Source organism: Pan paniscus, chromosome 13 (assembly GCF_029289425.2).
Source record: "Pan paniscus chromosome 13, NHGRI_mPanPan1-v2.0_pri, whole genome shotgun sequence".
Classification (NCBI taxonomy): Eukaryota; Metazoa; Chordata; class Mammalia; order Primates; family Hominidae; genus Pan; species Pan paniscus.
The window spans coordinates 41,252,698-41,274,243 of NC_073262.2; the positions used below are offsets into that span (position 1 = coordinate 41,252,698).

Below are 21,546 nucleotides of genomic sequence, written 5' to 3' on the forward strand. Positions count from 1 at the left end.
CAGCATTTTAAGTGCATTTTGACTGAAGGGAAAAAGGCGAGGGAGGGCAGAACCATTTGGGCCCTTGGAATACAGTGATGACAGGTGAGAATACAGGTGAGACACATGTGGACACAAGTTACAGCTCCTGTGAGAAATAGAGAGGATTCTTACAAAAGAATGTGTTAGTCCAATTGCTTTGGGTAGGAGGAATCCAGCCTGAGCCTCCTTCCATTGGTCGTGCTATCTCCAATACTTTCTGCCTCAATCAATCATTATCAATAAAACAAAGAAATCTAAAATATTTTGTGCATTTACCACACGAAAAGGCTTATATATGTATAATATGCATATATAATATGCATTTTAAAACATATATGCAATGGTTAGATGCATATATTTTATGTATGTTCACCATTATGTACATACTCTCATTTAAATTTTTATTAAGTTTATTGAGGTATCAGTCACATACCACTTAAAAGATATAATGCACTGGCTTTTAGTATTTTCACAGAGTTTGGCAAACATTAGCACTGTATAATTTTATAACATTCTTATCACTCCAGAAAGGAACCTTGTACACATTAGCAGTCACTTTCATTCTCCCCCGAATCCCAGTATATTCTGAATACTAAGCCCTTTTCAGATATGCGATTTGAAAATATATTCTCCCATTCTATAGCTTGTCTTTTCATGTTCTTGATGGTATCCTTTGACAGGCAAAATTTTAAATTTTAATTAAGTCCAATTTCTCTAACTTTTTCTTTTGTTGCTTGTGTTTTTGTTATTATTTCTAAAAATAAAAGTTCTTCGCTTAGTGCAAGGTCATTAAGATATACTCTTATGTTTCTTCTGGAAGTTTTATACTTTTAGCTTTTATGTTTACATCTGTGGTCCATTTTGAGGTAATTTTTGTAGATGGTGTGAGGTAGGTAGTGTTCAGCTTTATTCTTTTGCATGTGGATATCCAGTTTTTTCAACACCATTTGTTGAAAAGACCATTATTTCTCAATATGTCTCAGTTTTCATCAAGAGTCTAACGAGTGAGGAATTATTTTCTGTGTTTGCAAATGAGGAAACTGAGGCTCAGGAAGGTTAAGTGACTAGCCTTAGGTACTGAACAATTCCAACAGAAGAAGTAGAATTTAATTTTTAATAGCAAAATTAACATCTACTATATGCCAGGTCATGGTAAAAAGAAACACAAAAAGGATATTCATCATCTGATGCCTTTAAATTTTTAAAAATTAAATATGCCCTTCCTGAGGAGCTATCAGTGTCAAGCAAATAGTAAGCATAGTTCTTATTTTTTAAAAGCTCATAACACAATAGAAACCAAGGAGTTTCCTACAAGCAGATGACCTCAAAAGTCAGTATTTCGGGTTGCAAGGCAGCAGAAACCAGCTTAAGAAGCCACAGTCAAGGACTCAGAGAATCAGCAGGATATTGGGGAACCAGCAAACAGACAGGAGCCAAATCAAGCCCAGGGGCTCAGAAGCAGGAAGCACAGGGATTATCTCTGGACAAAGGCAGTAAGACCAGGACATCACAGTGGTTGAGAATCCTGCTGTCCGCACTGTGAGTGAGCCTGACTGTCCCTGAGCCTTTGCATCCGTAGGTCCCGATATGGAAACAGATGAGAGTGTTTGGCTGGCCGAGCCTGAGTTGTGTGCCCACTCTCCGTATCACACACAAATACCAGGGGTGGTAGATGCTGGAAATGCCCACTCCCAGGACAGCAGGGGGGCCAATCTTTCCACCCTGATATTCCAGTTGCTTTCTTTGTATGGATGAGTCAGAGCCAAATTGCCTTCATTTTATTTTTCATCCTCTCGATATTTCACATGACCTGTTTTCCTAATGAGATTATAATCTCCATGTAGTCAGGAACCGTATTTTACACACCACTACTTTGCAGCTCCTATTGCAACTTAAATACAAGCTTACAGGATGTATTTTCAAATTGCTGAGGATTGCCTGGGATGCCTCAGAGACCGCAATCAACCCTGCATTACTCACATGTGAGTTCTCCCCGGCCCATTTCTAACCTTAAGTAGGTGTTTCCTTCCCACTGGCTGGGGATGCCCAGGATGTGTTCACACCCTTCAATGTTAGCCTAAATGAAACTAGGGGGTGGGGGTCGTTGGGGGTGGTTGGGGTGGATAAACTCTGTTAGGGGAGGGCTATGAGCCGAGTCATAGATTCAGCCTTGCCCATACCTTCCTATGAATACTCCCTTTATCTTGAACTCTTCAGCTCTTTAAGGTAGTTCTTTCCAGGGCTTGTTTTATCCATCAAAATCTTGTGGAGTTTTGGGTTCTTTCCCTTGTTTACCATCAGGGTTCAGAACTGGTTGTCTTTTCTGCTTTACTAACCCCCAGGGGGATGAATGAAATCCCCCAAATAGCTGAGCTCTGACTCAGAGCTTTTGAGAATCTTCTCCCTCAGCCTTTCCTAGCCCGCTCCACCATTTCCCACAGTTCGCGACGCCCGCAGGTCGTGTGATTCCCTCACAATAAAAGAATCTGAGGCTGCATTGCACAGTAACTTCAGGTTCTTATTTTAATCACATATATTCAAGGTGAAGGCTGCTAGTCATCATGAAAAGCATTAATTTGTTATTGTGTCTTGGCCTGCTAAGCTTTTCTTGTTCTTCAAACTGTTGGCTGTAATGTCTCTTTGACTTTTCCGAGAAAGTAGATGTCCACCATTAGTCATTGGAAATTACAGGCAGTTTTCATAAGGAACAGGAGGAGAGAAGGCCATGGTCAGGGAAGATATTAAGCACAGTTTTTATTTAGTGAAATATTTGCAAAGGTTGCATGCTAAAAGGGTACTTTCATCTTGGACAGTAACTGTTACCTCTGATTTAGTGAAAAAATATGTTAAACGAGTTTCAATGGTTTGAACACCTCCCCTTCCTCTCCAACACACATGTGGAAGCCTTGACCAGCAGCTGTGCTGCCAGCCTTGATCCTAGTTACAGAGGGGCATGGGCAAGATGGGTGAGGGGAAGAGAACTGGGGCACACAATGAGGTGTTTCATGTTGATGTCCAAGGAAACAAAATTGTTGTGTGATGGTGGTGGTGGCATTGGGAGAATTGGGTGGGCAAAACATCCCTTCTTTGTTAGAATTTGAATCTAAGAAATAAAAGACATCTCCAATTGAGAAGTTTGGAGACTAGTATTCTAAGTGAAGTCACTCAGGAATGGAAAACCAAACATCGCATGTTCTCATTGATATGTGGGAGCTAAGCTATGAGGATGCAAACACATAAGAATGATACAATGGACTTTGGGTACTCAGGGGAAAGGGTGGGAGGGGGACGAGGGATTAAAAGACTACAAATATGGTGCAATGTATACTGCTTGGGTGACATGTGCCCCAAAATCTCACAAATCACCACTAAAGAACTTATGTAATCAAATACCACCTGTACCTCAATAACTTACGGAAAAGTAAAAAAAAATAATAATGAAATAAAATCCTCTCTGTTTATAGAATCCCAACTAATGGAGAGAATCCCACACTTGGTGCATTTATTTTAGTTTGAAATTAGATTGTTGGCTGGTAATAATCCTTTACTCCATCAAGGCAAGAGCCTTACAAATGCCATCTCTTTCTGGAAAGAGAGGAAGCTCTGAAGCAGGGAAGTGGTGTGTAGGGACAGGAGGAGAGGGGTTAGGAATTTATCTTTATTCTTCCCCCATGACCACTTTAGGCTTCTTTCTTCTCACTTGGAAGTCACTCTCCAGCCCCCATGAACTAGGAAAGTGTCTCCTGTCCCATTTTTCAGATCTGGTACATGAGTTGTTATAACAGGATTCCCTTAATACTTACGGAGCACTTAGCGAGTGTCAGGCATTGTTGTAAAAGCAAATCATAATAATAGCTACTGTGTTAGTGTTTACCATTACCATGTTGTGTTTTTTGCCTAATTTTCTCCTCAAAAGATGGTTTTTTTTGTTGTTGTTGTTGTTTGTTTTTTTTTTTTTTTCACGAGGCATTTTAGGCTCTGAGAGGTTGAATAACTTGCCCAAGGTCAAATAGCTTGGTGGTAGAGTCAGGAGCTGAACTCAGGTCTGTTTAACTATAGAATCTATAGCAGCATTTCATCCATTAACTTTTAATGTGCTCTCTTTTTCTTCTTTTAAGGTGTATGTTGTGTGTTTGAACAGGGGGAGGGAGATAACGTTAAAACATTTGAAAATCCGTAAGAAGAAATGTCTAACAGCAAATCTGACAGAGTGCAGGAAAGCTAGCAATTGAGGGATCCCCTGGGAATGACATAATCTCAGAGCCTAGATTATTACTTTTGGCTGCTGAACTCTGTCTGCTATGGTACCATCCCTCTGGCCTTGAGTGCACAGGCAGAGCCTCTACAAGCTCTTTTGGCTTGTGTACCTTCAGACCTCCATCTGCTCAGCTGCCCATTAGAACTATAATATGTGCCTCATAAATGAAATCTTTGAAATTCTGCTGCCAACATCTATTGCTACTAAGTTTCAGCAGCTGCTTTTAATTTTGGTGGTGCAATTCTCCCTGTTAGAACCACTGGTTGCATTGCCTATTATCTAAAATAAGACACTTAAGGTCCCTCCTCGTACCCTTTGAGGTCAGATTTCTCCCTGGCATCAGAAGGAAGGGCAAGGTAGGGTTCCATGCCCTAAAAACCTGATGGATGGGATGCCCCATTAAAGCCAGCTCCTGAATCTATTGCAGACCTGTACTGGATCTCAGTGGGTGTCTAAGGTAAAGCTGATGGAGAGTGTTCAGTCATAGGGTGGAAAGTTCAATCTCTCCTAAGTATGTACAAGACTCTGTTCTCTCTTGACATCCTGTATCACTCCTTGGTCCTAGTCTAGTGTTTCATTCTAACTTGAAACCACATCAAAAAAGAGAAACTAAACCAGAAACAAATTCTCAATATGGGCCTTAAGGCTTATATTGATTTAATATAATTTCATCTCTAGGAAAAATGTCTACCCTGGCCTTACTTGGTTGACTACATCAGCATGTGTGTAGTGTTTGTGTGGAGAGTGAGCAGACTAGGAGAAGTGAATAATTTCACAGCAGAGTGCAATCACTCAAAATATTGAGGAAGTTGCTGCATTTGGGAGACTATTTCTTCATAAAATTGCCATGATGTCACTAGCTATGGAAGTAAATAATTTCCTTTAATTTCCTCTTTCACAATGTAGGAGTTGAACCCAAGGAAAGAACCAAATGATTGAATGATGGTCAATGTTTGCCTATAATTGAAGCTCTCAGCCAACAGCAGCTTTGATTGAATTAGAGTGGTTAACTCAGTTGAATTGCCAAGCCTCCAGCTTCTGCTATCAGTCATGAGTTTTCTCCAAGACCCCAGTTAAAGGTTATGGCATCTCCAAGAGTATCCAAAAACAGCTGAATTAGGAAGCTCTTCGATGTAAAGAAGATGGGAAATATGGCAGGTGGTTCCTTCACCAATTACACTTGTCAAACTATCCCTTATGTCTATTACCCACCATAGGAGCACTCAGTCACTCATTCAAAAACTATTAAGTACCAACCATGTAGCTGGTATTGTGCGAGGTGCTAGAATGGCTTTGCAAATATGCAATAGTCATTTTCCCCAAAAACTTACAATCCAGTGGACCATTAGGAAAAGATAAGACACGAGCCACATAGCCTAGAATCTACAGAAAGTTTCCTTTTCAGGGAGAGCCAAAGGATGGATGTGGAGCATTTGGTGCAAAGCAGAAACTCGTTACCCCTGATCCAGAAATGGGAAGAGGTTGGGAATAGGAACTTCTATTTATGTCATCTTGATAATCCTTAGTCTACAGATTTGAGGGATTTATTTATTTATTTATTTGAGATGGAGTCTCGCTTTGTCAACCAGGCTGGAGTGCAGTGGTGCGATCTTGGCTCACTGCAATCTCAGCCTCCTGGGTTCAAGTGATTCTCCTGCCTCAGCCTCCCAAGTAGCTGGGATTATAGGTGCCCATCACACCCAGATAATTTTGTATTTTTAGTAGAGATGGGGTTTCACCATATTGGCCAGGCTGGTCTCGAACTCCTGACCTTGTGATCCACCTGCCTCGGCCTCCCGAAGTGCTGAGATTACAGATGTGAGCCAGCGCGCCCAGCTGAGGAATTTATTGAACTTGCATATGATGTAGTAAAAATGATGTCGGATGCCAAAACCAGAGAACTTTGGGTCTAGTCACTCCCCCTAAAATACCTTACCCCACCAATATTTCACCTTCAACAAATTCTCAAAAATAATTCTGGGTCTTAATAGTTTGATTAGTAGAATTGTAATAATAACAATACTGTACTTCCCTGAAGGTGGATGGCTAGACTACCTGATCTTCTGAATTTTCTGTCATCTCTCAAGTCTATGATCTTTTGATTTCTGTTTTTCTCCGTAGACAAAAACAACAGAAAGGCTAATTTCCACAGAAGCATTTTATTTGCTGAATTAAACACAGGCGCTGCCCGTGGACATTTGGGCAGCAGCTTACAGATCTCTAGGATCTGGTCCTAGAGGTTGCTGAGTTCACTTGAATCAAGTCTTTAAAATGTTTTGTAGCTTTAGGAAAAAGATTATTTGCAGAAATTTCTGCCCTCTATTTAACCATCTGAATTTACTGATGAATTAAAGGTGATTTGTAATAGGGTCATCTTGAAAGGACATTTAAAATGGATTTGGTAAGATGAGATAGACTCATGTTTATTTTTGAAAACTCTGGTTTCTTTTATAAAAGGGATGATGGGTTAACAAGTATCTACTGAGTGCCCACTAAGTTTAGAGAAGGAAACTAGGCTTCTCTGTAGGGAAGAAAAGGAGTAGACATATTCTTTTTTCTTTTGAAGAACCTTCCCATTTATTTGAAATGAGGCATGCATCTGAGAACAATTATAGATCAACTTGGCAATATGTTGTTTAATATGCTTTGAATTGAAGGCATATGCTCCAATTATTGGCAGAGTAAAGGAGAGAATAGAGAAGAGAAGATTAAGTGGAGTTTTGAGTGTTGAAGAAGCTGATAAAATGCTTTCTTAAGGCAGCCCCTAATATTCAAATTTACTTAAAAGCCTTCAAACTAGAGTTGGATGCACAAGTTGCAGGCAGATCCTCAGGACAGGTCATGGACTAATCCCTAAAACTGGGAACATTGGGTACATAAGAGCAAGAGAGAAGTGAGGAAATTTCTCCTGGAAAAGCCTGATGTGAATGCGGTACTTTTAAAACTCATTAATTTTGTGTTCATCTGCATCATTTCCCTACTATTGATTAGGAGACTGAGGTTCAGAAAGGTAAGGTGAAATCTGAGGTGGACTTGTCAATCGATCTACCGGGATAGAACAAAGTCAGTGTGAGTGCTGACAAATGACACAGAGAGAATTGAGTGGAGATCATCAGTTCATCTTCATGCAGTCAACTAAACTCAGTGATAAAATAATAATTGGCTGAGGTTGCTACCTATTCCAACTGTACTGGAAGCAACAGAGATTTAGACAGGCAATGGATTCCAAGGCTGAGAGACGACCTGTCTGTGCTTCTTATTCCCCCAGTAGTTTTTGTAAAGTTCTTTGGCCAGAGAGAAACTGTAGAACAGCTTGACAGCTATATAAAGCAAATGTGTAATGATGTTGGCAGTGTTCTGAAAGTAGCTACCAAGAATGCATACTACAGGGAGGAATGAAGAAACCATTTCTGGCTGAAACCCATTTTGAGTGGAAAAGCTTTTAATGGATGAATTCTCCGTCAATACGTTGCTGCTTTCCATTTAATTGTCATTGTCCACTGTTTTATTTGTAAGTCTTCCTGCATTTATGTACGTGACTACATTTGGAGGCAGTGGAAAATTGTTTATGAGAACTCTGTGTTCTTTCTTAAGGAATGAATAACTATCTAACTCAACACACTACACCCTCTTCCGTTGCCTTGGGACTATCACTTGCTATATTTAATATGTAATACATATTTTTTCCCTATTAAATTTTGAGAACTTGATATTCCCGATTCTGTCTTTCCTGATTAGGAATTACATGAGTGAATCTCCATCTTTGTATTTTAGTATGTGACTATAAGAACCAAACTTTGTATACTTATCAGGTGCCTTCCACAACTTTTGTGAAAAGGTGAGTCACTAAGCCATTCCTGAGTAGTCTTGTGGACTTGTCAGATCAAGAGACTATTTCCTTCAGGCCATGCTCTCCCACTCAGATTTCTCATTCTCCTGATTTCTGAAAATGTCTCCAATAGTTGCTCCTGCCTGTGGGCCATGAACTCCTAAGACGGGGAGGGAGATGCACAGTTATTTTGAAGAGTATGTAAATTCACAGAAACCCCAACCATTGAAAGGATAATGTCCTCAAGGTTCATCTATGTTGTCACATATTGCAGGATTCCCTTTTATTCAGGCTGAATGATATTCCATTGAATGCGTATACATGTTTTCTTTATTCATACATCTGTCATTGGATATATAAGTTGCTTCTACATCTTGCCTAATAGTACTGTAATACGCATGAGACTGCTAATATCTCTTTGAGATCCTGATTTCTTTTGGATAAATACAGAAAAGTGGGATTGCTGGGTCATATGGTAGTTCTATTTTTTGATTTTTGAGGAACTTCCATACTGTTTTCTATATTGGCTTTATTATGTCGCATTTTCACCAACAGTGTGCAAAGGTTCTATTTCTCCACAGCCTCACTAACATTTTTTGATTTCTTTTTGCTGATTTTTTAAAATAATAGCCATCCTGAAAAGTATGAGGTGATATCTCATTGTGGTTTTGATTTGAATTCCTCTGATGATTAGTGATGTTGAACACTTTTTCATATACCTCATGGTCATGTGTATGTTTTCTTTGGAGAAATGTCTATCCAAGTCCTTAGCCCATATTTTAGTCAGGTTATTAGTTTTGGTTTGTTTTACTCTTGAATAGCAGGAGTCCCTCACATATCTTGGAGATTAACCCCTTTTCCAATATATGATTTGCAAATATTTTCTTACATTATGCAGGTTACCTTTCACTCTGTTGATTGTTTTGTTGTGCAGAAGTCCAACTTGTCTATTTTTATTATTGTTGCCTGTATTTTTGGTATCATATGAAATCATTGTCAGGACCAATGCCATATTTCCTCTATGTTTTCATCTAGGAGTTTTACAGTTTCAGGTCTTACGTTTCAGTCTTCAATCCATTTTAAGTTGATGTTTGTGTGTAGGGTAAAATAAGGATTCAATTTCATTCTTTTGCCTGTGAATATCCAGTTTTCCCAACACCTTTTGTTGAGGAGATGGTCTTTCTAGACTGTGTATTCCTGGTACCTTTTGTTTGTTTGTTTGTTTATTCGAGACAGAGTCTTGCTCTCTCACCCAGGCTGGAGTGCAGTGGTGCAATCTCAGCGCACTGCAGTCTCCATTTCCTGGGTTCGAGTGATTCTCCTGCCTCAGCCTCCTGAGTAGCTAGGATTACAGGCGCCCACCACCACGTGTGGCTATTTTTCTTTTTTTTTCTCACTCCAGAGATGGGGTTTTGCCATGTTGTCCAGACTCGTCTCAAACTCCTGACCTTAGGCAATCCACCTGCCTTGGCCTCCCAAAGTGTTGGGATTACAGGCATGAGCCACCACACTCAGCCTCCTGGAACCTTTATTAAACAACAGTTGACCCCATATGTGTGGATTTATTTCTGGCTGTTCTGTTCTATTGATCTATATGTTTGTCTTTATGTCAGCATCATGTTGTTTTGGTTATCATAGCTTTGTAATATATTTTAAAATCTGGAAGTGTAATACTTATAGCTTAGTTCTTTCTCAATATTGACTTGGCTATTCATGGTCTTTTGATGTTCTCTATGAGTATTTTGATTGTATTTTCTATTTTTGTAAAAAGTACCATTTGACTTTTTTTAGTTATTAGATTGAATCTGTAGATCACTTTGAGTACCATAAACATTTAAACAATATTAAGTCTTCCAATCCATAAACATAGGATATCTTTTCATTTGTTTGTATCCTATTCAATTTCTTTCATTGATATTTTGTAATTTTATGTACAAAATTCTTTCACCTCCTTAGGTCTATTCCTAGGTATTTTATTCTTTTTGGTGCTATTGTAAATGAGATTGCTTTTCTAATTTCCTTTTCACACAGTTTGCTGTTAGTGTATTGAAACACAATTTATTTTTACATCGATTTTATATCTTATAACTTTACTAAATTCATTTATTAGTTTTAACAGTTTTATTTATTTATTTTTTTTGGTGGAGTCTTTAGGCTTTCCAATATATAAGATCATGTCATCTGCAAAAAGAGACCATTTTACTTCTTCCTTTCTAATTTAGATGCCTTTTGTTTCTTTTTCTTGCTTAACTACTCTGGCTAGTACTAAGTTAAATAGAAGCAGTGAGAATGGGAAATTTTGTCTTGCTCCTGCTTACCAGTGACTGATGTTAGTCATGGGCTTTTCACACATGTTCTTTATTATGTTGAGGTGATTTCCCTCTATTTCCAGTCATTGAGAGGTTTTATCATTAAGAGGTGTTGAATTTTGCCAAATGCTTTTTCTATATCTATTGAAATAATTATATGATTTTAATCCTTTATTCTGTTAATGTGGTGTAGCACATTAATTGATTTTCGTATGTGGAACCAACCGTCCTTTTATCCCAGAAATAAATCCTGCTTGGTTATGGCCTATGATCTTTTTAATGTGCTGTTGGATTTGGTTTGCTGGTATTTTGTTCAGGACTTTTGCATTTATATTTATCAAGGATAGTGGCCTGCAATTTTCTTTTTTTGTGTTGTCTTTCTCTGGCTTTGGTATCAGGGTAATGCTGGCCTCATAAAAATCAGTTTGGAAGTATTCTTTCCTCTCAGTTTTTTGAAAGAGTTTGAGAAAGTTTGGAATTAATACTTTAAAGTTTGGTAGTATTCATCAGTTCAGTCATCTGGTCCTGAACTTTTCTTTGTTAGGAGATTGTGATTACTGATTCACTCTCCATACTAGATATAGGTCTGTTTAGACTTTCTATTTCTTCATAATTTCGTCTTGATAGGTTATATGTTTCTAGGAATTTATTAATGTTTTCTAAGTTATCCAGTTTGTTGGCATATAGTTGTTCATAGTCGTCTTTATGAGCCTTTTTATTTCTGTGGCATCAGTTGCAATGTCTCTTCTTTCATTTTTGATTTTATGTATTTCAGTCTTTCTCTTTTTCTTAGTGTAGCTAAGGGTTTGTCAATTTTGTTGATCTTTTCAAAACATAACTGTTAGTTTTGTTGATTTTTTTACTGATTTTCTATTATTTATTTGTTTATTTTTGCTCTCATCTTTGTTACTTCCTTCCTTCTGCTAAAGTTGGACTTTTTTTTTTTTTAATTCCCTTAGGTTTAAAAAGTTAGGTGATTATTTGAGATTTTTCTTCTTTTTAAATACATTATAAACGTTTATTGCATTATTAGCTTCCCTTTTAGTATTGCTTTTGCTGCACAACATAAGTTTTGGCATGTTGTATGTGTGTTTTCATTTGTCTTGAGGTATTTTCTAATTTTTGTTTTAATTTCTTTTTGAAAAGTTGTTAAAGAGTGTGTTGTTTAATTTCTGCATATTATGAATTTTTAATTTTTTCTTCTGTTGGTTTGTAGTTTTATTCAGTTTTGGTCAGAAAAGATATTTGGTATGACTTCAGTCTATATAAATTAGTGAAGAAATGCTTTATGAGGGAACATGTCATTTATATTGGAGAAATATCCATATGCACTTGAGAAAAGTGTGTATTTTGCTTTTGTTTGGAATATTTGGTATATTTCTGTTAGATACATTTGATTTATAGCATTATTTAAGTCCTCTGATTCCTTACGGATCTTTTATATGGAAGTTTTGTTGATTATTGAAAATGCGGTGTCGAAGTTTCTTACTATTATTGTGTTGCTATTTCTCCCTTCAGTTTTGCCAGTTTGTTTTATATATCTAGCTAATCTGATGTGAGATAGAGAGATAATCTAACAGATAACAATCATAATAGATAATAGATAACATGATTGTTATCTATTCCTGGTGGATTGGCCCTTTTATTATAAAATGTCCTTGCTTTTTATGACAGTTTTGGAGTTAAAGTCTATTTTGACTTATATAAATATAGTCACCTTTGTTGTCTTTTGGTTACCATTTGCATGGAATAACTTTTTCCATCATTTGACTTTCAGCCTATGTGTGACCTTAAATTTAAGTCAATTTCTTATAGACAGCATTTAGTTGGATCTTATTTTGAAGTCTTTTCAGACACTATATATCTTTTGATTGAGGTGTCTAATCCATTTGCATTTAATGTAATCATTGTTAGGGAAAAATTTGCTATTGCCATTTGTAAGTTGTTTTCTGTTAGCCCTGCCCTGCCCTGCCCTTCCAGTCTCCTCCCGTCCTCTCCCTTTTTTCTTTTCTTTTCTTTTTTCTTTTTTCTTTTCTTTTCTTTCCTTCCTTCCTTCCTTTCTTTCTCTTTCCTTCTTTCTTCCTTCCTTCCTTTCTTTCCTCTCTCTCTCCCTCTCTCTCTCACTTTCTTCCTTCCTTCCTTCTATCTTTCTGTCTCTCCTCTCTCTCTCTCTCCCTCTTTATATCTGTCTCCCTTTCTTCCTTCTTCCCTCCCTTCCTCCCTCCCTCCCTCCTTTCCTTTCCTTTCCTTCCCTTGCCCTTTCTTTCTTTCTTTCTTTCTTTCTTTCTTTCTTTCTTTCTTTCTTTCTTTCTTTCTTTCTTTCTTTCTTTCCCTTCCTTCCTTCCTTCCTTCCTTCCTTCCTTCCTTCCTTCCTTCCTTCCTTTCTTCCTTTCTTTCCTTTCTTTCCTTTCTTTGTTCGGTCTTGCTCTGTTGCTCAGGCTGGAGTGCAGTGGCATGACCAAAGCTCATTGCAGCATCTAATTCCTGGGCTCAAGCAATCCTCCCACCTCAGCCTCTTAAGTAGCTGGGACTACAGATATGCATGACCATGCCCAGCTGAATTTAAAACTTTTTGTAGAAGAGGGGTCTTGCTATGTTGCACAGGCTAGTCATGAGCTTCTGGCCTTAGCAATCCTCTTGCCTTGGCCTCCTCTGTTAGTCTTGTAGTTCTTTTATCTGTTTTTTTCTTCTCTTGCTATCTTCTTTTATGTTTTGTTACAATTTTTTTTGTAGTGATATATTTTGATTCCTTTATCTTTTCCCTTTTTATAACTTCCATGGGTAATTTTTTGCGGTTACCTTGGTACTAACATAAAATATATTATAGTTATAAAAGCCTACTTTAAGGTGATAATAACAAAGTTTAATTGCATACAAAAAGTCTGTACTTTGACTTCTCCCTCCCTACATACTTTATATTATGGTTGTCACAATGTATAACTATTCCAATTATGTATCTTTTATCATATTTTTGGCTATCATTATTTTAGCTAGTGCCTTTCATGCTAGAATTAAAAGTGATTTACCCACCACCATTAAAGTAATATAATTTTCTGTACTTTCCTATTTACTTACCTTTACTCATGAGTTCCATACTTTCTTATGCTATCATGTTGCTGCTTAGGGTTTTTTTGTTTTAACCTGAAAAGCTCGCTTTAGCATTTCTTGTAAATCAGGTCTAATGAAAACAAACTCCCTCAGCTTTTGTTTATTGGGGAAAATCTTTATCTCTCCTTTATTTTTGAACGAAAGTTTTGCTGGATATATTATTATTGGTTGGCTGGTGTTTTTTTTCTTTCAGTACTTTGAATATACCACCCATTTCCTTCTTACTTGCAAAGTTTTTGTAGAAAAATCTTCTGATAGTCTCATAAAAGTTTCCCTTGTATGTGACAGGTCACTATTTTCTTGCTACCTTCAAAATTCTGTCTTTAACTTTTGACAATTTGATCTTATCATGGGTTTATTTTTATTGGTCTGTGGGAATAAGATAGTGGGTTTATTTTTAAATTGTTTACATTATCTGTTTTCAAAATTATTTCTTTGTGCTTTAATCCATTAATCTGTCTGTACCTTTTCTATTTCTTTGTATTTCTATCTTTTCGAATAAAAAGATTTGTTTACATATTATTTATAGATGCCTATATACCTATACACATACACATAGACACACACACATACATAGACACACATAGAGCAACATATATAATCAATCATTATTATTTAGATATAATTTCTTTTTCCCTCCCTACATCCATTCTGTCCTTCTTTCCTTCCTCCCTCCCTCCTTCCCTCTCTCTCTCTTTCTTCCTTTTTTCCATTTGATGCCTTAAGAACCAAAAGAAATATGGTAAAATGTATTCATTCTTTTCTTATTATGATTCTGTAAATTTATCCTTGCATTTTTAATATTTTATTTTATATACTTTTATGCTATGTTATCTAAAGCATAATATCGGTGATTATTATAGCTTGTAACTCTTATTACTACTAATGCAAATATTAAAAGCAACCAACAGTTTTTGAGCAGGTGCCACGTGTCATGTCTTCATGTAGGTATTTTTGATGAATTTTATTATTTAATACTTACAACAACTCTATAAGATAGGCGTATTTATCACTTTCAGTGAGGATTCTGGTGACTTGCATACTTCATTAAGAAAACACAAATAAATGAAATGATTTTTTGTTTTAGATAATGCTTCTTGATTGTAGTACTGCTTCATTAATATTGATATTGTGACTCTTGCATCCTTTTTGTTTGTATATGCCTTGTACAACTGTACATCTATATTTTAATATTTAAATTTTGTATCTTTAGCATGGTGTTGGTATCTAGTAGGTATGCTACAAAATGTTTGTGGAATGAACAGGTCTTTGGGAGTCACTTTTTAAAAATGTATATCCCTTTTATAAGCCATATAATTGAATTTTATTTATAATCCAATGTGAGATGGTTGCCAGAGGAGTTTAACTTATTTACAATTATTTTGTTAATGACATGTTGATTTACTTCTGACATTTAGCATTTTGTATTCTTTTTAGCTTTCCTTTAATTTTCTTTTGCTTTTACTGTTACCATATGAACTGTGAGTTCTTTGATTAAATATACATACAAATTGGCTTGGAAAGTGTACATCTTGTTTTAATTCCACTTTTGATTGACATCTGCCTTGTCCTACAGCTGAGTGCATTCATACTGCTGGCAGGATAATTGGAGTTCCCTTTGCAGCTGCCACTCCTCAAGCTTTTATATTTATGTGCTAGCCTACAGTAAATTAAGTTCATGGTCATAGATTTCTCATTTTTTTGTGATCTCATTTGAAATAATTTATTCTTTTGAAAGTGAAACATATTTGTTACATTGTGCAGTGTTCTTTAGTTATTAGTCTTGTCCTAGTCATATAACAAATGTTAAACGATATAACATGTATTGATTATCTGTTATGTATACTGTGCTGAACTATGCAAGTTTGGAGGAGAAAAAAAATTGTAAATAGTACCTTGTCTGTGTTTTCAAGGAGCTTGTAGTGTAATTGGCAAGGGGACTAGATGTGCATCCATAAAAACTTAAATAACCCAAAAATTAAAATATAAAGGATATTACCTGGCACTGTTTATAAATAAATGTAATATGAGAAACATATGCAAAAAGTGCCATAAATTCAGAAGCCAGAAATATTTTCTAGAGCTGAAATGTTCTGAAGTATTTACAGAGGAAGAAGGAACCCATTCCAACGTGGGTGAACTGTCTGGACAAAGGTTTGGAGATGGGCATGTGTGTGGCATGTGGATGAGATGGCAGGCAAATGATTTCATGAAATCATTTCAGAGGTTTCATGGAATTGGAAATGATTATGGTAGCTAAGTCCCAAGATCTTGAGTCAGTAAGTTGGAGAACTTGAAGAACTGATGGTATAGTTCCACTCTGAGCCTGAAGGCAGGGGAAGACTGATGTCCCAGCTGAGAGACACTCAGGCTTTTCTCCTAATGTAACTTTTTGTTCTATTCAGACCTCCAATAGATTGGATGAGGCACACTTGTTAATGAGGGCAATCTGCTTTACCTAACCTGCCAATTCAAATGTTAATCTCTTCCAGGAACATCCTCACAGACATACCCAGAATAATGCATAACTAACTATCTGGGTGCCTCATGGCCCTGTCAACATGATATATAAAATTAACCATCACAGTACTCACAGAGCATACAGAGGGCACTTAGCCAAAATGTAGTGACAGGGGCATGTCAGAAAAGGCTTTCATGTGGAACTAATGCCGGAGTTGAGTCCTAAGAGACAAGTTGGAGTTGAAGAGGTAAAGGTTTCAGGCAGGGCGGGGGAATTGGGAAGAAGTGTTTTCTAGGTAGAGGAAGCCAAAGGTATAAATGCTTAGAGATGAGAGAGTACATGGCACTTTCAAGAATTGCACCTGTCTCACTGTGGTGGGCATATAGAATGTGAGCAGGAGAAATGAGTGAAAAGGATGGAGGTAGAAAGACTGGTTCAGGTCAGGAGGGTTTTGGGTACCACATGAAGGCACTTTGCTGAGGGAACTTGAAAATGATTTTGAATGTGATAGTGGAGTTAAATGGAAAATGGATTGTAGATAGGATGATTGGAGGTAGGGAGATTGGTCAGACTAATTTAGATTAAATATGACAAAGAGCTGAACCTGGGCATTGGCAATGGGGGTATATTTGAGAACAATTAAGGCATTAGAAGATATAGCCTGGATGTCAAACAGATGAAGGGGCTAGAAGGAGGGAAATCACAGATGATTCTTGGAATCCTGGCTTGGAGAAGTGGCTGAAATTAGCTTATTACAATAGGAAACACAGGAGGAAGAGAAAGTTTGCTAGTCAGAGAAGAGTTGTGGGTTGGGCTGTGATAATTTCAGATATTCAATATAAATGTAGCTTAAAAGTTTTCCCTTTCTTCATGGCACTTTCCTACTGAGTTTAGAGTAAGGAAGACTTACATGTTGATATTTCTTTCAGATTTTCATGGCTGTATAACATTGGTAAAATTACTAGGTCAATAAAATATGTATAAATGTGCAGACTTGTTGATGAACAAACTGGCCCATTAATGGCCAGACAATTAACAATGATAAAGTTTGTTTCAGTAACAAAGGCTTCCAAAGACAGAGTGATTTGGATGCCTTTCAACAAAATAAATTCCTTTCTTCTCAGATGACATGTAAACTGATGTCATTTCTCATTCCATAAAGAAAAAAAAAAAAGAAAGATGAAACTTGCTATGGTCTGCACTATTGCAATGATGGCATTCTTCCTCAAAGTAATCTAAAAAAAGATATTGTGAGCAAACTTCTATTTCCTCTGCCAGAAATGCATGCCTAGCCATAATGCAAGCCTTTCATATTTAGCTCTTTAGATAATGGTTTTTACATGAACTTTCATAACATTTATTTACTGCTATAAATGATTGAACCAACTGCTATTGGAAGCCAGGAATCTAGTTCATCTGCAGTTGGATTTCTCACTACATTATCTCAACTTTATAGAGGTTGCACTGAAGGTAGTGTTTCCTGTCAATATTACAAAGGGACAGTGTGAAATGCTATGAGCATGTCGGTTTTGAATGTTTACCGTTCAGCCTGCTTGCAAAACATGTTCGTCTCACTCTATGAAGACCATGCTTTAGTTATAAATATTTCAACTCCCTAGCCTCAGTTTTTTAGGGTGTATCAACCACATTTTCCTTCCCCTCCCATCTGGCTGACTGATTCATACTCTTCTGTGAATTGTTACAGCAGAAAAACAGGTAGAGACTGCCAAATTCTGAAGACAAGGCTTTCTATATGTTCATCTGGCTAAAATGGTAAAAATATGACTTGGGCTGATCTACTAATAAAGGTTAAACCAGGTGCTATGGTTTGGATGTTACTTGTCTCTGCAAAAACTCAGGTTGAAATTTGATCTCCAGTGTGCAGTATTGGGAGGTGGTGCCTACTGGGGGGTGTTTGTGTCATGGAGGTGATCCTGTATGAGTAGATTAATGCCATCCTGCAGGGGGTGAGTTTCAGCTCTTGTGGGAATAGATTCATTCGCTCAAGAGAAAGTTGTTTAAAAGAATCTGGCTTTCTCAGTTTCTCTCTCTTGCGTCCTCTCTTGCCACGTGATCTCTTTGCACACAGCTATTTCCTTTCCCTTTTCTGCCATGAATTGAAGCAGCAAGAGGCCCTCACTAGACACAGCTGCCCGATCTATCCAGCCACTAAAATCATGAGCCAAATAAACCTCTTTTCTCAATAAACTACCCAGCCTAAGGTATCCTTCTATAGGAACATGAAATAAACTAAGACACCAGGGTAGATATATTGATCATTCAATGGAGAGAGGCACTTTGCTATAATAGGATAATAGATGTTCCAGTTACACAACAGAGCCAGTTGTGAGCCTGCCATGGAAGAGTTTGAACTCAAGGTGGCTCTGCTAAGCAGAGCTCTGACATGAAGTCTTGCCACTCCCTCTAGTTCCTACATGCTGAGGCACAGGGGTTCCCTTAAGTTGAACTGGTTAAACTGGATGAACCACAGCCTCCCAGAACAGTCTCTCTGGGCCATGGCCTGAGGGTGGCTCCTGCCCTGGCAGGAAGCTGTGTCCACGTGCTTGCCTTCATCAGCTCCCACTCTGTGGTGCCAGACACAGCCAGGCAGGAACAGGACATGACTATGGACAGGATAGTTGGTGCCTGACTCTGGGCCGCTCCAGAAATCCTATTTCCAAAATCTTTTCAGCTCTTAGCTGGCTGCCTACAGTGAGCTAGGATTTCAGTCCAACATTTAGGAACTTCGCTTTTGGTGGCCAGAATATACAGAACCAGATGCTGCAGAGGAAGAAGCCATTAGATGGTGGAGAAAGGTAAAAGGAATATATCTCTTAAGATAAAATTGGAACTGTTTGTTTTCTCTCATAAAGAATCTTCTTATTGCCTGAAGGAAGAATAGAGAACTTCCATAAGACAGTGGAAGTAAAGAAAACAACTGAACCATTTTACTATGAGAAAGCAGAGAAATGTCTTATTGCTAACCTTTGCTGCTCTTACAGCTAAACACAAATTTCTGATGTCCATATGAACAGAGATGCACATAATTATGGAAGATTCCCGAATACCAGAGAACCTCCAAGGAGCTTCTATTTGACTTTACAGTTTAATTGTCACTTTATCTACCTATAGCTGTGCATATTTGCTGAATGGGGATAAAGAGAGAAATTGAGTACAATTCTTGTTTTTGAAAAGGCACAGGAAAAGGGGAGAGTTATTTGCATATGGGGTAAAAAGTGTTATGATAAAAGTATGTCATGGATTCTTAGGAAACAATCTGTCTTCACATCCCTAGTGCCTAATACAGTGCTTGACTTACAGCAGTTGTTCATATTTGTTGGAAGCTGTGCTTTGGTTTCAATAAAGGTGAATTTGAGCCATTTAAGCACAGTAATTCTTTAAGAGATTTTCATTTATTCTATTTATTCATTCATTCACAGGGCAAATATTTATCAAAAGATCTGATGAATGAAACCAGAAGTATACACAATGAATATCAATATGACTTTACCCTACATTTTGACGTTTTTGCCTGGGTAGTCTAGAAAGTGGTTTATTTGTAAGTGAAGTGATACTGGGTATAGGGGTTGTTTAGTTTATTAGAAAATGAGCAAAGTGAATACATTATTTGTTGTACAGAAGTTTGCTTCGTTATTTAAAAGGAGACTGTTATAGTTCACCTCCCTAGTCCAAATGTCATTTTATTTAGGCATCTCAGTCCTCTAGAATGACTCCAGATCACTGTGGAGATTGTCTCCCTTCTTTTGAATCCCACTTGGGTAACCTCCAAAGGGTCCTATACCTCTCTAACCTAAGAGAAACCTTCCCTACTCATGTGAATTTCCTGTTTAACAAGATTGACTTGTGCTGACTCTGCTTTTTCATATCCATTCATTTAAGACACTTACTAGGACAAAAAGTGTATAGAATAATATAGTAAAGGCCCATGCACCACCATTTAGCTTAATACATAAAACATTACTAGTAAAATTGATGTTCCTGTGTATCCATCCCCAGTCACATCTCACTTCTTCAAATATCCAATGGTACAATCACTACCTTAAATTTGGATTTGATCATTATCATGTCCTTACATTATTTATAGTGGGACTAAATATGTATGCATGGCTAATCATTATGTCACATTGTTTTCTATATTTTTAAACCTTATACAAGCGATATTATATAGTATGTATTCTTCTGTAACTTGGTATCTCAGTATTTTCATTCCTAATTGTGTTGGTGGGATTCGTCCATGATAATTGTGTCATATCTTATGACATTCCGCATTTATTTTTACACTCTCCTATTGATGGTCATTTAGTTTGTTTACAACTTTCTTGTCAAGGGGTTCAGGGCAGATATTAGCATTATTGTTTGGTGCAAGCAGTGACTCATTGTTAGGAAAGTGTATATACCTGGATGGTCTGCACAGCCTTTCCAGAGGTACATTTGAGCTCAAGGGCTTTGAGATGCACTGATGGGCTGGTCTCCTACAAAAGGGTTTCATCAGGAAGATGTTCCCCTCCTGTTTCTCTCTCCTTTTATGAACCAAACAGAAGAGCCTGGTAGAATTTGGGGACAGTCAGACTGCTTTGGTATCAAACAGTCTGAAGGTAAAAGTGTGAGCTGTTTGCAGTTAATAAAATCATAAGCTGCCTAAAACCTGGAAGTTTGGAAAACTATGAAAAGTGCAGCCTCTTCTGCTGGGACAATGCCCCTAATCCAGATAGTGTCATAGTAGGCAATTTAGAGATCCGTACTGATGATCATTATAAGCTACTTTTTTCTTGTTTCAGATAATGTTGCTATCGTCATGTCTTCTTGTCTATGTGAACAAGAGTTTTTAAGGGCCTATACCTAGAAATAGAGTTGCTGGATTGTAGATATTAAGCCTTATCAAATTTATTGGGGTTGCCATTTGTTCCTCAAATTACTGAATCAGTTTATACTCCCACCAGTAATACGTGGGACTTCCCATTGCTCTACATCCTTTCCAACAATTGATATTCTCTGAATTTATTAATTTTTGCCAACCTAGTAGATGGTATAAGATGGTACCTTACAGAGTGTTTTCATTATGATTGAGATTGATCATGCTATGTCTTATATCTGTTGGTCATTAATGTTTCCTATTTTATGAACTGCTTTTTCCTTCCTTTTAATCTTATTTTTTCTGTTTAATTATCTTTTTCATTCTAATTTGCAGACCTCTTACATTCTTGCAACAATTACATATTGCAAGTACTTCTCCCACATTGTTACTGCTGTGCTTGTTTGTTACACTTTAAAAGATAAGTCTGTTTTTTTTTTTTTTTTTTTTTTTTGAGATAGAGTCTCACTCTGTCACCCAGGCTGGAGTGCAGTGGTGAAATCTCAGCTCAGTGCAACTTCTGCCTCCTGGGTTCAAGCAATTCTCCTGCCTCAGCCTCCTGAGTAGCTGGGGTTACAGGTGCCTGCCACCACTCTTGGCTAATTTTTGTATTTTTTAATAGAGATGAGGCCTCACCATGTTGGCCAAGCTGGTCTCGAACTCCTGACCTCATGATCCGCCCACCTC

At 37.4% G+C, this 21,546-nt stretch overlaps 1 protein-coding gene across 2 annotated transcripts in view; it reads left to right on the forward strand.

Moving 5' to 3' along the window:
• NCKAP5 (NCK associated protein 5) overlaps nucleotides 1–21,546 on the forward strand; it is a 1,001,373-nt gene that overhangs the window by 14,619 nt on the left and 965,208 nt on the right. The window contains exon 1 of one of the 2 annotated variants that reach the window (XM_055108550.2): nucleotides 18,583–18,802. The exons of the other annotated variant lie outside the window; for it this stretch is intronic. The gene's annotated coding sequence lies outside the window, so the exon portion shown is untranslated. Of the gene's footprint in view, nucleotides 1–18,582; nucleotides 18,803–21,546 lie in introns of those variants that run through there. 2 annotated transcript variants of the gene reach the window in all.